This window comes from Macrotis lagotis, chromosome 1 (genome assembly GCF_037893015.1).
Source record: "Macrotis lagotis isolate mMagLag1 chromosome 1, bilby.v1.9.chrom.fasta, whole genome shotgun sequence".
NCBI lineage: Eukaryota > Metazoa > Chordata > Mammalia > Peramelemorphia > Peramelidae > Macrotis > Macrotis lagotis.
This window is the reverse complement of record NC_133658.1, coordinates 774,825,432-774,839,038: the sequence shown is the minus strand read 5'-3', so window position 1 is coordinate 774,839,038 and position 13,607 is coordinate 774,825,432. Positions and strand designations below refer to the sequence as shown.

The window sequence follows — 13,607 nt, the reverse complement described above, 5'->3', positions numbered from 1 at the left end:
ATCTCTACAAACAGGAGGCTCTTGGTAAGTGATTGAATGAGTAAGTATTCAATTCAGTTGAGTTTTGAGATGAAGGGAAAGGAAATGGGAAAGCCACGAGAAGATACATCTGATCTTTTTTTTAGTAAATAGAAAAAATCTTGGATTAGAAGATTATTAAGGACTTATTTGTAGATAGTTGTGCAGTTATGAAGACCAAGTTAGGGTTAAATACAATGGTATAGTAAAAATATCATATCCTAACTTAAGAGGCATCAGTAAACATTATCATGACTTTCCTCAGCAGCCCTCTGTGACCCAGGAGCTATGGAAGAATGTGGTCACCCTTTGGCCTCTCAATGTTGATGGAAGGTCAACAGGATAAAGGATGCTAGAGTATTAGGAGAGAGCAGTGTTAAAATGTCTCTGAAGACATTATTGCATGACATGGGAGATATTGGCAAAGAACCATGCAGCATGGTGTGACCACATCAAAGAAGATGTTGACCTTCTGGAAAGAGAGGCAAAAAAAGTGCAGAATAAAGTTTCAGGAACAGAAGAAATAGTTGAGGAATCTACATCAAACTGAGGGTGATGAGTAATATAATAAGAAAGAGAATGGTAGAGGTGGAATATTAGTGTCAGAAGGGGGATATCAGTATTCAAGATCCTCAAAGTGGTGTAATTGTCATGCAGCCACTTCCCTATTATTTCAGAATGAAGGCAGGATATTTTCTTATACTGAGGCAATCCTTTGGTGTATAGCTCAGTTACTACCAGGTTCCAGTTGGGAAAAAACTTTGGCCTCCTTGACTACATTTACTTATCCTTCCATCACCAAAAAGATTTGTCAGAAAGTATATTATTGATATTTTGAAAAGAAATCAATGAGTTAGAATCATAGGTGTTCCTCATAGAGACATTGAAAGAGTGTTGAAAGTTACATCAAGACTTTTAGGAAAAGAAGATATTTTAAAGGTTATCTATTCAAATTCTTTATCTTTGAAATGAAAGTGGTACAATAAGGTTCTGTGAAAATGCCCAATGTCACAAAGAAAAGTAGACAGATAGGTCTAGAACTTGTTTCCTGACTCTACATCTTAGATTTTACAATGCTCAAAAGCATAATGAAAGGACTATCTGTATTTGAAGGAAAGTTGAAGTATATAAGAATAGAGTTTTGTAAGAGAGAATTGTGGATGTGTCTCAAAGAAAATATGAAGGTCATATTGAGGTAAGAGAAATGTCATGTTCAATATGGAGAAATGGAATTGCAAAATTACTTTAAAATAATAATAAACCCAATTTTACATGACATTTTACATGCATTGCTTTTTTATGATTCACAACTTTGGGATGTAGGTACTACTACTATTTTATTTCCATGTTTTGATGAGGACATCCAGAGGGGGTAAATTCACTTGCCTTTATTCCCCCAGCTAGTAAAACCAAAGATTCAAAGCCAGATTTCTCTGTATATCACTTCAGTACATTATTCCCTTCTCCACACTCATGCAGCCTCTCAGGAAAGGAATGTAGAATCAAATAATTATGAATGTATAGAGAATTATTTGAAAGTGAAAGCAAAAGTAAAGCAAAATGAAAGTAAAAAAAAAAGCCTGGAAGACACACCATCTAGTTAGTCAACTAGCATCTATTAAGTATCTACTATATCTATCTATATCTATATCTATATATATCAGGAATCAAGCTGGGAACATATAGAAAGGCAAAAAGAGAGCCTTCTTTCAAAGGCCTCCTCTAGGAGACAACATACAAACAACTATGTACAAATTAGATATATACAAGATTAATTAGGAGTCATCCTAGAGGGAAGAGTTATGAGAAGGGCTTTTTGGAGAAGGTGAGTTATTGGCTGAGACTTGAAGCAAACTTGAAGGGAAACCTGGAGATGAGAAAGGAGAGCATTTCATGTGTGGGGAGAGAGTCAGTAGATGGAGTGCACTGAGTGAAGAAAAATGAGGAAGCCATTGTTACTGGACTACAGATTTTTTGAAGGGCAGTAAAGTATATAAAGATTAGAAACATAGGAAGGAGCTAAGTAATTAAGGACTTCAAAATTCAGACTACTTTATATAATTCTAGAAATAAAAGGTAGCTAATAGATTAATTAAATTGGGTGATAAAGTCAGACCTTTGTTTTAGAAAGATGAAGGATGAACTGCAGTAGGGAAAAATTTTAGGTAGTGAGAAATTGCACTACTCCAAAATAAGTGACTAAATTAATGGTGGTTGGTTGCAGTGTGAGAGGAAAGAAGGATTCATGAAGCAGAGATATTACGAAGCTTGACAAGTGTTTGGATATAGTGGGTGAGGGGGAGTGAGATTATATGTAGTTCTCAAGTCTGAGTAAATAGGAGGATGCTTGTAGCCTTGACAATAGTTGTCCCAAGTGAGACAAAAAATACTGGAGTTGATGTACATGTGTGCAGTTACACATTATACACAGCTGTAAAATTCTTAGAATACTTACTATGTAATTGAAAGCACAAGAGATGTTCACTCAATATTAAATGAATGGATTTATATGCACATATTTAAAATTTTTATTTATTTATTTGGTTAAATATTTCCCAATTACATGTAAAAGAATTTTTAACAATGGCCCCATGTCATGATTATGAGGCTTTAATTATTGCCTTTGAAAAATCCTGGCTTTATGACTCTGGACAAATTACATCCTCTTTATCAAAGTGATAATATAAGATTACTAGTCTTCACACAAAAAAAGAATCCCCCCCTCCCCACCAAAACCAACCAACCAAAAGACTCTGCTAATCTGAATTGGTAGGAAAAAAATTTCTATTCAAAAAATTCCCCATGTGAGGAAAATTAAAGGTCTAGTTTAAAAAATGAGAGAAAAAAATTAAATAAGTGGGGCAAGGAAAAGAGATCAAGAGGTTTTGTTTTTTTATAAGAACTTGATGAGTAGAAACTCAAGCACTCAGGCCAGTCCAACTCGCTTGAATAGGCAATAATGACGACGTTCTCAGGGACAAATTGATATCGCCAAAAGAAGAATGAGTCACTGATTGCCAAATTTATGATATAGGATGTGCATTCAGTTGCTAGGTAGCAGAAACAAATAACAGCACAGTAATGTGTACTATTCTTGGATGATACTGATTATTTGAAAAGAGAAAGATGTAAAACAGATTAGTCAGATGGAAAAAATCAGAAATCAAAAGGAGTACAAAATGATGCACTATATATACTTTACTGTTACTCATTAGTTGCAATGCACTAATCAAACTGGTGTTTCTAAAATCCATTCTATGTAAGAGAAGGTAAAAACTATTTGTTTTCTTCCATAAGTTGGTTCACTCAGTATAGAATGAATGGATTGGTATACATATATTTAAATTATTTATTATCATTATTAGATTATTTTAATTTAGTTAATTTAATTATCATTTGTGATTTACACTATCTGTTAAAATTTGATTATTGTTAAATTTATTATTTAGAATATTTTCCAATTATATGTAAAAGAATTTTAAGCAATTAAATTTTTTTTGAGTTCTAAATTCTCTCCCACCCACTCATCCTTACCTCCTCCTTGGAAAGAGAAACACAATTTAATTGCACTTACACATGTGAGACCACACCAAACATATTTCTATGTTAGCCATGTTGCAAAAGAAAACATAAACCAAATAAAAAAATAAATTTTAAAAAGTATGGTTCAATTTGCACTCAGAGTTCATCAACTTTCTACGAAAGATGAGAGCATTTTTCATCATAGATCCTTTGGAATTGTCTTAGATCATTGATTTGATCAGAGTAGGTAGGTCTTTCACATTTGATGATTCTTACAATATTGCTCTTACTGGATATAATGTTCTCCTGAATCTGCTCATTTCACTTTGCTGATATCCATTCTTACAAATCTTCCTAAGTTTTGCTGTTGTTTGTCATTTTGGGTAGTAAAATACTATCCCATATATCACAACTTGTTCAACTATTCTCCAATTGATAGGAATCCTTTCAATTTCCAATTCTTTGCCACCTCAAAAAGAGCTACTATAAATATTTTTGTATAACTTATAAGTCCTTTCCTTTTTATTTGCTCTCTTTGGGAAATAGATCTAGCATTGTTATTTCTGGGTCAAAATTTTATGACATAGTTTGAGTATAGTTCCAAATTGTTCTCTAGAATGGTTGCACTAGTTCACAACCCATAACCAATGCATTAATGTCTGAATTTTTTCACATCTCCTTCAGCATTTGTCATATTTCTTTTCTGTCATGTTAGTCAGTGTGATAATTATGAGTTGGTATCTCAGAATTATTTTAATTTGCATTTCTCTAATCTAGAGCATTTTTTTATATGACAATTGATAGCTTTGATTTCTTTTTCTGAAAACTGTTCAAGTCCCTTAACTGTCAACTGGGGAATGCCTCTTATTTGGCTTAATTTCATTTATATTTGAGAAATGAGGCCATTATCAGAGAAACATCCTGTACAAAAATTTCTCCAATTTTGTTTTCCTCTTTATATTTACTGCATTCATTTTGTTTTTTGCAAAAGTTTTTAAATGCATGTAATCAAAATGATCTCCTTTAATTCTTATAATCTCCTCTATTTCATCTTTGGTCGTAATCTCTTCCCTTAGCCATAGATCTGGAGGCACATTTTTCCATGATCCCTCAACTTGTTTATGATAGCACCCTTTATTTTCTAAATCATTTATCTATTTTGACCATATTTTGGTATATGGTATATGCAGACACACACATATTTATAATGAAATTTTCACTTGAAGCATTGATATTCTGCCTAACCTCTCTACAGGAAGTAAACAAGTGGAAATGCAAGTAGAGATTCTAAAAAACAATATTTATAATTTTTATTTAATCAGTAAGTACATATTGAGCAATACTAGGTACATGGCACTTTGCTACATGTGGAGGATGCAAAACTAATTTAAAATAGGTAAAACAAAGAATTATTTAATTCCTATTTTCCTTTTCTCCATTACTAAGAACAATGTCTTTCAAAAAAATGCTAGAAGAATATTGAATGTATCAGTTAAGGAAATGAAATAATCATGTCTGATGCTTTGTGAACCATTTTGAAATTTTCTTAGCAAACATATTGAAGTGATTTGTCATTTACTTTTCCAAACTCATTGGACAGATGGAGAAACTGAAGCAAAGAGGGTTAATTGACTTGCCCAGGGTCACACAGCAAGTAAGTGCCTGAGACAGGATTAGAAAGCAGGTTTTCCTGACTACAGGCTCAGCACTCCTTCCTCTGCACCACTTCTCTGCCTAGTATAGAGCAAATGTTTAATAAATGCTTGTTACCTTTCTCCACATATATACACAATTTTAGAGCATTATTAAAGGGATGGTTTGTTAGCACTTACAAAGGGTGACAACAATTGCTAAAAGTCAGCACAGTTTCATCAAAGACAAATGATACCATGCCATCCTAATTTCCTTATAACATCAAGGTGGAAGAACATAGAATTTCAGAAGGATATTCAGTGACTACCTTCAACCTATTCCTAAATAGGAGCCTCTTCTGCAGTTTCCTCCATTAGGTGATCATCCAGCAACTTCCTGAAGACCTCCAGTGACTGGGAACCAATAACCTCCCAAGATGCCCATTTCTGTACAGCTTTAATTTTTGGATGTTTTTTCTTAGGTTGGGTCATAGTCACTTTTTAATGTCTTCTTACTGTTCTTAGTTCTCAACTCTGGAGCCAGAAAACCATAGGCAAGCTATCTTCTATATCATAGTCCTTCAAAGTAGGATAAAAATGTATGCACTTCTTTTCTTCTCTAAGATTAACATCCTTGGTTTTTTTCAATTGTCCTTTATATGTCATGATACTTAATCTCTCACCAATCACTCATCTCTAAACCAGCTCCAGTTGTCAATGCCCCTCCTAAAATGTGAACTCTAGAACATAGTATTCCATATGTGAACTAACTGTGACTGTCTTAATAAACCTAAGTTTTCATCAGGGAAATGCCATAGAAAGAGTACACCTGGATTTTGGAAATGCATTTGACAAAATTCACAAAATATCAGAATTGAGATGGATTTCAAAATTCATATAGTTGAATCCACACCTGTACAGAAATCCCTTCAATATCATATCCAAAAAGTTGACAAGTCTCCCTTTGGAACTCCCCATGAAGAAAAATCAACTATATCTTAAGAAATCCATATCAGTTTTGAATGGCTTTTATTTTTGGCTTCTCATGATATTGTTTGTTCTTTGTACTTGAAGAGAACCAAAATGACATCATAATGGTTAAATAAATGTATAGTGTGTTTGGCTGTGCTTGATCAGACTGATAAGTGGGCTGAAGACTACCACAGGTCAAGCACAAGTTGCCCATTTAAATATTTGGAATGGATATATTGTTAGATTTAAACATTTAATGTTTTTTGAGCTATTACTATTCTGTTTTGCTCCTATAGCAAAGCACTTTTTTGGTTGTGGGCACACTATACATGGTAACCCTGTGTCAGCATCTTCCATGTCTCACAATAAATACTAAATTTCTTCAGAGAGGCCTTAAACTTGTCTTTGTATCATGTTTTCTGATCTCCATGGGAACACTATTCATTGTTTGTAAAATAGTGTTTTCGGTAAATACCTTTGACATTTGGATATATAACCAGCCCATCTGAGTTTGCTCTCTTAAGGATGTTTGAATGCTTGGCAGTTCAGTTCTAAGGGACCTCAGTTTCTGGTTCCTTATCTTGCCATGTAATCTTTATAATCTTCCTAACACAATTCAAATAGAAGCAGTTGAATTTTCTGGCATGGCTCTGATAGATTTTCCAGGTTTCACTGGCATTCAGCAATGAAGTCAGCAGCATAATGGCTCTGTGAACCTTCAGTTCGGTAGACAGCCTAATAACCTCTTCTGTCCCACGCTTTCTTTTTGAGCCTCTCTCATACTGAGCTAGTTCTGGCAATGTGTGCATCAACCTCATCATCTATGTGTACATTCCTGGAAAGTATACTGCCAAAATATGTGAATTTATCCACTGCAATAAAAATTTCTCCATTTGCTGGGATAAATGGTTCCAGATATGGTATGGAATTGGCTTGTGGCAGAGCCTTTGTTTTCTTGGGGTTAATTGTCAGACCTAAACAAATACAAGTGGCAAAGAATTGATCCATGCTCTTGCCCCTCAGCCTCAGGAGCTGTACTGAGTAAACAATCATCTGGGAACAAAACATCATCTCTTCTACTTTAGTCTTGGCTTGTAGCCTTTTCAAGTTAGTTTACTATCAGTATGTCAGCTGGCCTTGATGTCATTTTTTTTTTTTACTGCAGCTGGCCTTGATGTCATTTTTTTTTTACTGAAGGTGTCTGACAACATTACAGAAGGCATCATGTTAAGAAGCATGGGAGTAGACACACAACCCTGCCTAACTCCACTAATGACTGAGAAAGCTTGAGAGCATCATTCTTTTTGCTTTTTGTTTAGTTTTTTTTTTTTTTTTTGCAAGGCAATGGGGTTAAGTGGCTTGCCCAAGGCCACACAGCTAGGTAATTATTATGTGTCTGAGGCCGGATTTGAACTCAGGTACTTCTGACTCTAGGGCCGGTGCTCTATCCACTGTGCCACCTAGCCGCCCCTGAGAGCATCATTCTTAATCCAGAACCTATGGAAGCATATCATCATGAAACTGGTATACAATACCAATGAACTTCTCTGGACAGCTAAATTTTGCCATGATCTTCCACAAGATCTTATGACTGACAATATTAAAGACCTTGATCAAATCAATGAATCTTTTGTACAGACTTCTGTTCTAATGCCTCTGGAATTTTTCCAGGAGTGAGTGGTCAGGCAACAGTGTGTTTAGCTGTGCTTTATTTACAGAGAAATAAAGAACCAATTTAGAGTAAAATCTTTTGTGGAATACTGCTCTTTTCATTATCTGATCAATAATTAAAAAATTTAATAAACTACAACTTTAATGAAGCAGATATTGTATGCTTATAAAATTGGTAGGTGATACAATGTGGGGAGGGATTTAATGAACTAAATGATAGACTCAAGAACCCAGGGAATTTTGATAGATTTGAACAATGTGCCAAATAAAATAATTTTCCATTTAATAGGGATAAATTTTCATCTTATATGCAGTAAAAAATTACAGAAATTAAACAAAAATTCCTATGAAAATGTTGTGGCAGTTTCTGTGAACTAAGAGTCCAATATAAATGAAGATTCATAAGATTTTAAATTGTATTAATAGAGGTATATTGTCTAGAACAAAGGAAATATCAAGGAGCTGTTTAAGTCAGCTTTGCATTACTTTTGTATTGGTGTTTTCTGACTACAGGCACAGCACTCTATCCTCTGCACTTCCTTGCCTAGTATAGAGCAAATGTTTAATAAATGCTTGTTCCCTTCCTCCATACACACACACACAAACACACACACACACACAGTTTTAGGACAATGTCAAAGGGATGGTTTATTAGCAACTACAATGAAAAGAGTGAGCAAATGGCTGCAGGTAAAGATCTGAGATTACAGTGACTTAATTTATACTCCGAGTCCCTCCTCATTCCTTTTTCTTTCTTGGTGATGTTCTATATGGTCCTAGCTACTATACCTCCAGGAGGCCACTCAGAAGTTATATGGACTACTTATGTATCCTTAGGTAGGCTTGTATGATTCAAATTTGGATCCTCTGCCACTGTGGAGCCAGAATATGAAAAGGATATGAACAATGTTGATGTATACTGAATATTCAGCTTCTGGTCCTCATTATCGAAATTCACCAGTGGAGGGAATCTTCATGACAGACTGGGGGAAAAGATGAAGAGTAATTATCAAGGTAAATTTGAAGCTATTATGGAATGAAGAGAGGAAAAACATAATAGAATAAGCTTGAATTATCTGTTTTAATATGTATCTTTCTTCCCCAGGCAGTTTATATCGATAATTCCTATTTATATTATATCAAATAACCCTGCAATGTAAGTACAAGCAATATTTACCTAATTCTGCACTTGAAGGAAATGGGTTTTGGAGAGGCAAAGTAATTTGTACATGGTCACAAATCTAGTGAATGGTAGAACCTGGTTTCAAATAGAGTCTTCTAGTTCTATAAGTAGTATTCTTTTCACTTCACTAGGCATGCAAAAAAAATCTTTTGAAGTATAGGCAAACATAAACTTTGTACTTTTCTTTAGGTCAATTGCATTGAACTATTTAAAAAATTTCGAAAGGTTTTTGAAATAAAACAATCATTTTTATAATATAATCCAAAAACATGATTGCATTTGCTATTCCTTTTCCCTCAATTTTTGAAACATTTTTAAAGAAAGTTTTCTTTATTAATATTTTTGTGATTAAATATAATTAATCATTTAAAATATCTTTGGTTTAACATTTTATAGTACAGAGATTCAAAAGTAAGAAGAATAATACATTTTTATATTCTTGGTTTTAATGAAATTCTTTTTTTATTTTTAGTTTTCAGGAAAACTATTCCTATGCTTTATAGTGTTTTTTATTAATAAATATTTTATTTGTTTTCCAATTACATACAATGGTAATTTCTACCAATCAACTTTTTTTTGCAAGGTTTTGAGTTTTACAAATGTTTTCTCCTTCCCCAACAAAGTGGAGGGGGTGGGGATCTGATATAGGCTTTACATTTGCATCCATGATAAGCATAGATTGAAATTGAATGTGTTGTGAGAGAAGAATCAGGCTCAATGATGATAATAAGCTTTGGTCTTCATTTAAACTCCTCAGTTCCTTCTCTGGATACAGATGGTATTCTCCATCACAAATTCCCTAAAATTGTCTCTGATTGTTGCATTGATGGAATGAACATCATGGTTGGTCATCACCCCAAGTTGTATAATATTCTTGTGGTTCTACTCATCTCACTCAGCATCAATTTATGCAAGTCTTTCCAGGCTTTTCTAAAATCCCTTCCCGGCAATAGGAAATAAAAATGGCCACAGAGGGGACCAGGTCTGTGCTGTTCATATGTCTGGGTAATATTTGTCTCTCACCTATAGATGAAGCTGTTTTTAGGAAACTTATAATTGATTAAAATATTTCAGATAAGTGGATCACTGACAGTGGTGCTGCCTCTGACTGGAATGTGGGGCGTTCCCTAGATGCAAGAGCTATAAACTGCCCAAGAAATCATGGCATTGATACAATTCATAAAGCAAGACAGATTACCAAAGAAGATTTCCTGACCTTTGATTATATATTATGTATGGATGAAAACAATCTGAGAGGTTTGAATAGAAAAATTAATCAAGTTAAAAACTGCAAAGCTAAAATTGAACTTCTCCATATTATGGAAATGACTCTGATTTTGAAACTGTATATGAGCAATGTGTAAGGTGCTGATTTTAAAGCTGATTTTAAGATTCTGATTTTAAAAGATAATGAAAATCAGTCATTATTTTTGGAGCACTAATATTTGATTAAATCAGTTATTGTCAAACTAGATAGAATGCCCAATTTGTGTCTCACATTTTAAAAATTAATAAATTATATTGTGGAACAAACTAAAATTTGCATGCAAAAACTAATACACAATCATTTATTAATAACATTTGATAGATTTTTCTTTTAAGAAAACTTCATTTATGTCTAATTGGGATCTTTAACAGATAAAGAAAACATTTACTTTTATGCCCTAGAAATAGAAAATAAATGAAATCATTGTGAAAGGTTAAAGTGTATTTTTGTGCATCAACAGTTATTTGATGGCAATAACTTAATAAAAACAAATTCTGTTCATCTTTTAAAAAATAAAATCCCATCCCTATGATTTCTTATAGAACAATAGTGTTCCATCACACACACACACACACACACACACACACACACACACACACAGACACACAAACAAAACATAATGTGTTCAGTCATTCCCCAAATGATGGGCATCCCCTCAATTTCCAATTCTTTATCACTAAAAACAGAGCTTCTGTGAATATTTATGTACATGTGGGATTTTTGCCCTTTTTCATGATCTCTTCAGGATACAGACCCAGTAGAGGTATTGCTGGATTAAAGGTTATGTACATTTTATTGCATTTTGAAACATTTTTATTTAAAGTTCTGAGTCCCAAATTTTATCCCTTTCTCTTTCACTTCCCTCCTTCCTAAAAAGATAAGCAACTAGATATAGATTATACATGTAAAATTATATAAAACATTTTAATATTAGTTATTTTGTACAGGAAGATTCAAATAAAAGAAAAAAAATTAGAGTGTGAAAGTAACAAATACCATCCTTCAGTTTGTATTCAATCATTATCAGAGCTTTCCCTGTGGCTTTCATCCTTCATCCTTTGGGATTACCTTGGATCATTATATTGTTGAGATTAGCTACAACATTCACAATTATTCCTCAAACAATAGTGCTGTTACTCTGTATTATGTTCTCCTACTTTGTTCTCTCCATTATTTATTAGTTCATAGTAATCTTTCCAGGGTTTTTTGTGAAATTATTCTGCTTGTCATTTCTTATAGCACAATGATATTTCATTAAAATCACTTACTCCAGTTTTTTAGCCATTTCCCAAATGATGAGCATCCCTTTGATTTTCAGGGTTTTTTTTTCAAGACAATGGGGTTAAGTGACTTGCCCAAGGTCACACAGCTAGGTAATTATTGTTAAGTGTCTGAGGCCAGTGCTCTATCTACTGTGCCACATAGCTACCTCCATCCCTTTGGTTTTCAATTCTTAGCCACCATAAAAAGAGCTGCTATAAATATTTTTGTACAAATGGGTTCTTTCCACTTTTTTTGGTTATCATCTTTGGGATATATACCTATTAGTAGTATTGCTAGATAAAAGGGTATGATCAGTTTTGTAGTTCTTTGGGCATATTTCCAAATTGCTCTCCAAAATGGTTGGATCAGTTTACAATTCCACCAATAGTTCCTTAGTGTTCCAGTGTTCCCACATCCTCTTCAATATCCAACATTTTCCTCTTTTTGTCATATTAGTTTTTCTAATAGCTGTGAGGTGGTACTTCAAAGTTGTTTTAATTTGCGTTTTTCTGATCAATAATGATTCAGATAATTTTTTCATGATTTTTTTCATATGATTATAAATAGTTTTGATTTCTTTGGTTGAAAATTGTTCATATCCTTTGACCATTTATCAGTTGGGGAATGACTTGTATTTTTATAAATTTGACTCAGTTCTCTGTATATTTGAGAAGTGAGACCTTTATCAGAGAAATATTGCAAAAGGTTTCTCCTTGTTATCTACTTTCCTTATAATTTTGATTACACTGGTTTTGTTTATATTAAAACTTAAATTTTATATATTCAAAATCATCTATTTTATATTTTACAAAATTCTCTGTATCCTTAGTTTTCCATTATCCATAGATCTGATCCAAGTGTGGGGTCTTCATGCTGAGTTGCTAAGGAAATAGGGTCTCTATGCTGGTAAGCTCCACTCACTGTTGGCCAGACCCAGAATGGGGTTCATTACTGGTAATCAATGGTGTCAATGTCTGGTTGGTAGTTTATGTTGGGGAGGTGGAATCACTGGGGTGTCCAGCACAGATGCTCACTTGTCCAGGAGGCTGCTGGTTTGTAGGTAGGTTGGGTATCACTGGTGGATTGCCCCAGGCTTGGAATCTTGCTGCAGGCTCTCTGCTGAGAGGTTGGCTGCTGCTGCTCTTGGGTTTTGTTCCCCATCATTCCAGTGAGACAGGCGTTTCCTGCCTTGCTGATAAGCTGCTTCCCTGCTCATAGGTCAATTCTGAGATGATTATCTAGTCATTTGGAGGGGAATTTGGGAGGGCTTCAGAGGATTCCTTTCTTCTCCACCATCTTGACTCCAGAAGTACATTAAACTATTTTGAAGATAAGTATTGGCAAAAAATTCCAGGGAATGAAATTAGAAGAGACTGGCTTTATTTTTCCCCTTCATAGTGGAAAAATTAGGTGCTTTTGAGCAAGAGAGAAGTGGATAGCCTTTTTTATCCACTTATCCTTTCTCATGTATAACATAGGGAACTCTCTAGAAATCTATGAGGTTTGACTCTGAATTTTTATAAAATTTATTTATTTCACCTACAAAATTTCCATAGACGTTTTAGTATTTCTTTAAGTTCAATTTATTAAGAGTGCCAACCGTGAAGAGTTCGAGGACATCTGCTTCATTAGCCTCTGGCAACAGTCTGACCCAAAACAAGCTTTGCCCTTTTCTGAAGGTCAAGTGATACAGAATCTGTGAGGCCATCATGAGTAATTGTAAAGGCCAAGAACTATCAAGTAAAAATATGTTGCCTTCACTGAGCATTTCTCCATCTTGTCTTCAATCCCTTTTACATTCTACAATTCAAAACTCAAATGGCAACTTGAATATTAGAAATAAGTTTTCTTTAAAGAAATATAAGGTGGATGCTTTCTTTAATTTTTATATTTAAAAAGAGAATAAAATAACTTTAGATAGAATTTAACTTTTAAAAATGAGTTCTTTTTTATTTAACTAAACTTTAATATTTTGAATTATTTCCAACTGATGTTAATTGCTCACTCATTTGGTGGAGAGCAGTTTGAGCAGTTGGTATGGATGGCATAGACCTTTTCCTTTTTCTAAAACACAGGGTAA

At 33.9% G+C, this 13,607-nt stretch overlaps 1 pseudogene; it reads left to right on the top strand.

The window, feature by feature from the left end:
* The first annotated feature begins 9,959 nt into the window (after positions 1-9,959).
* Positions 9,960-10,369, top strand: LOC141506879 (low molecular weight phosphotyrosine protein phosphatase pseudogene; annotated as a pseudogene).
* Positions 10,370-13,607: the final 3,238 nt, after the last annotated feature.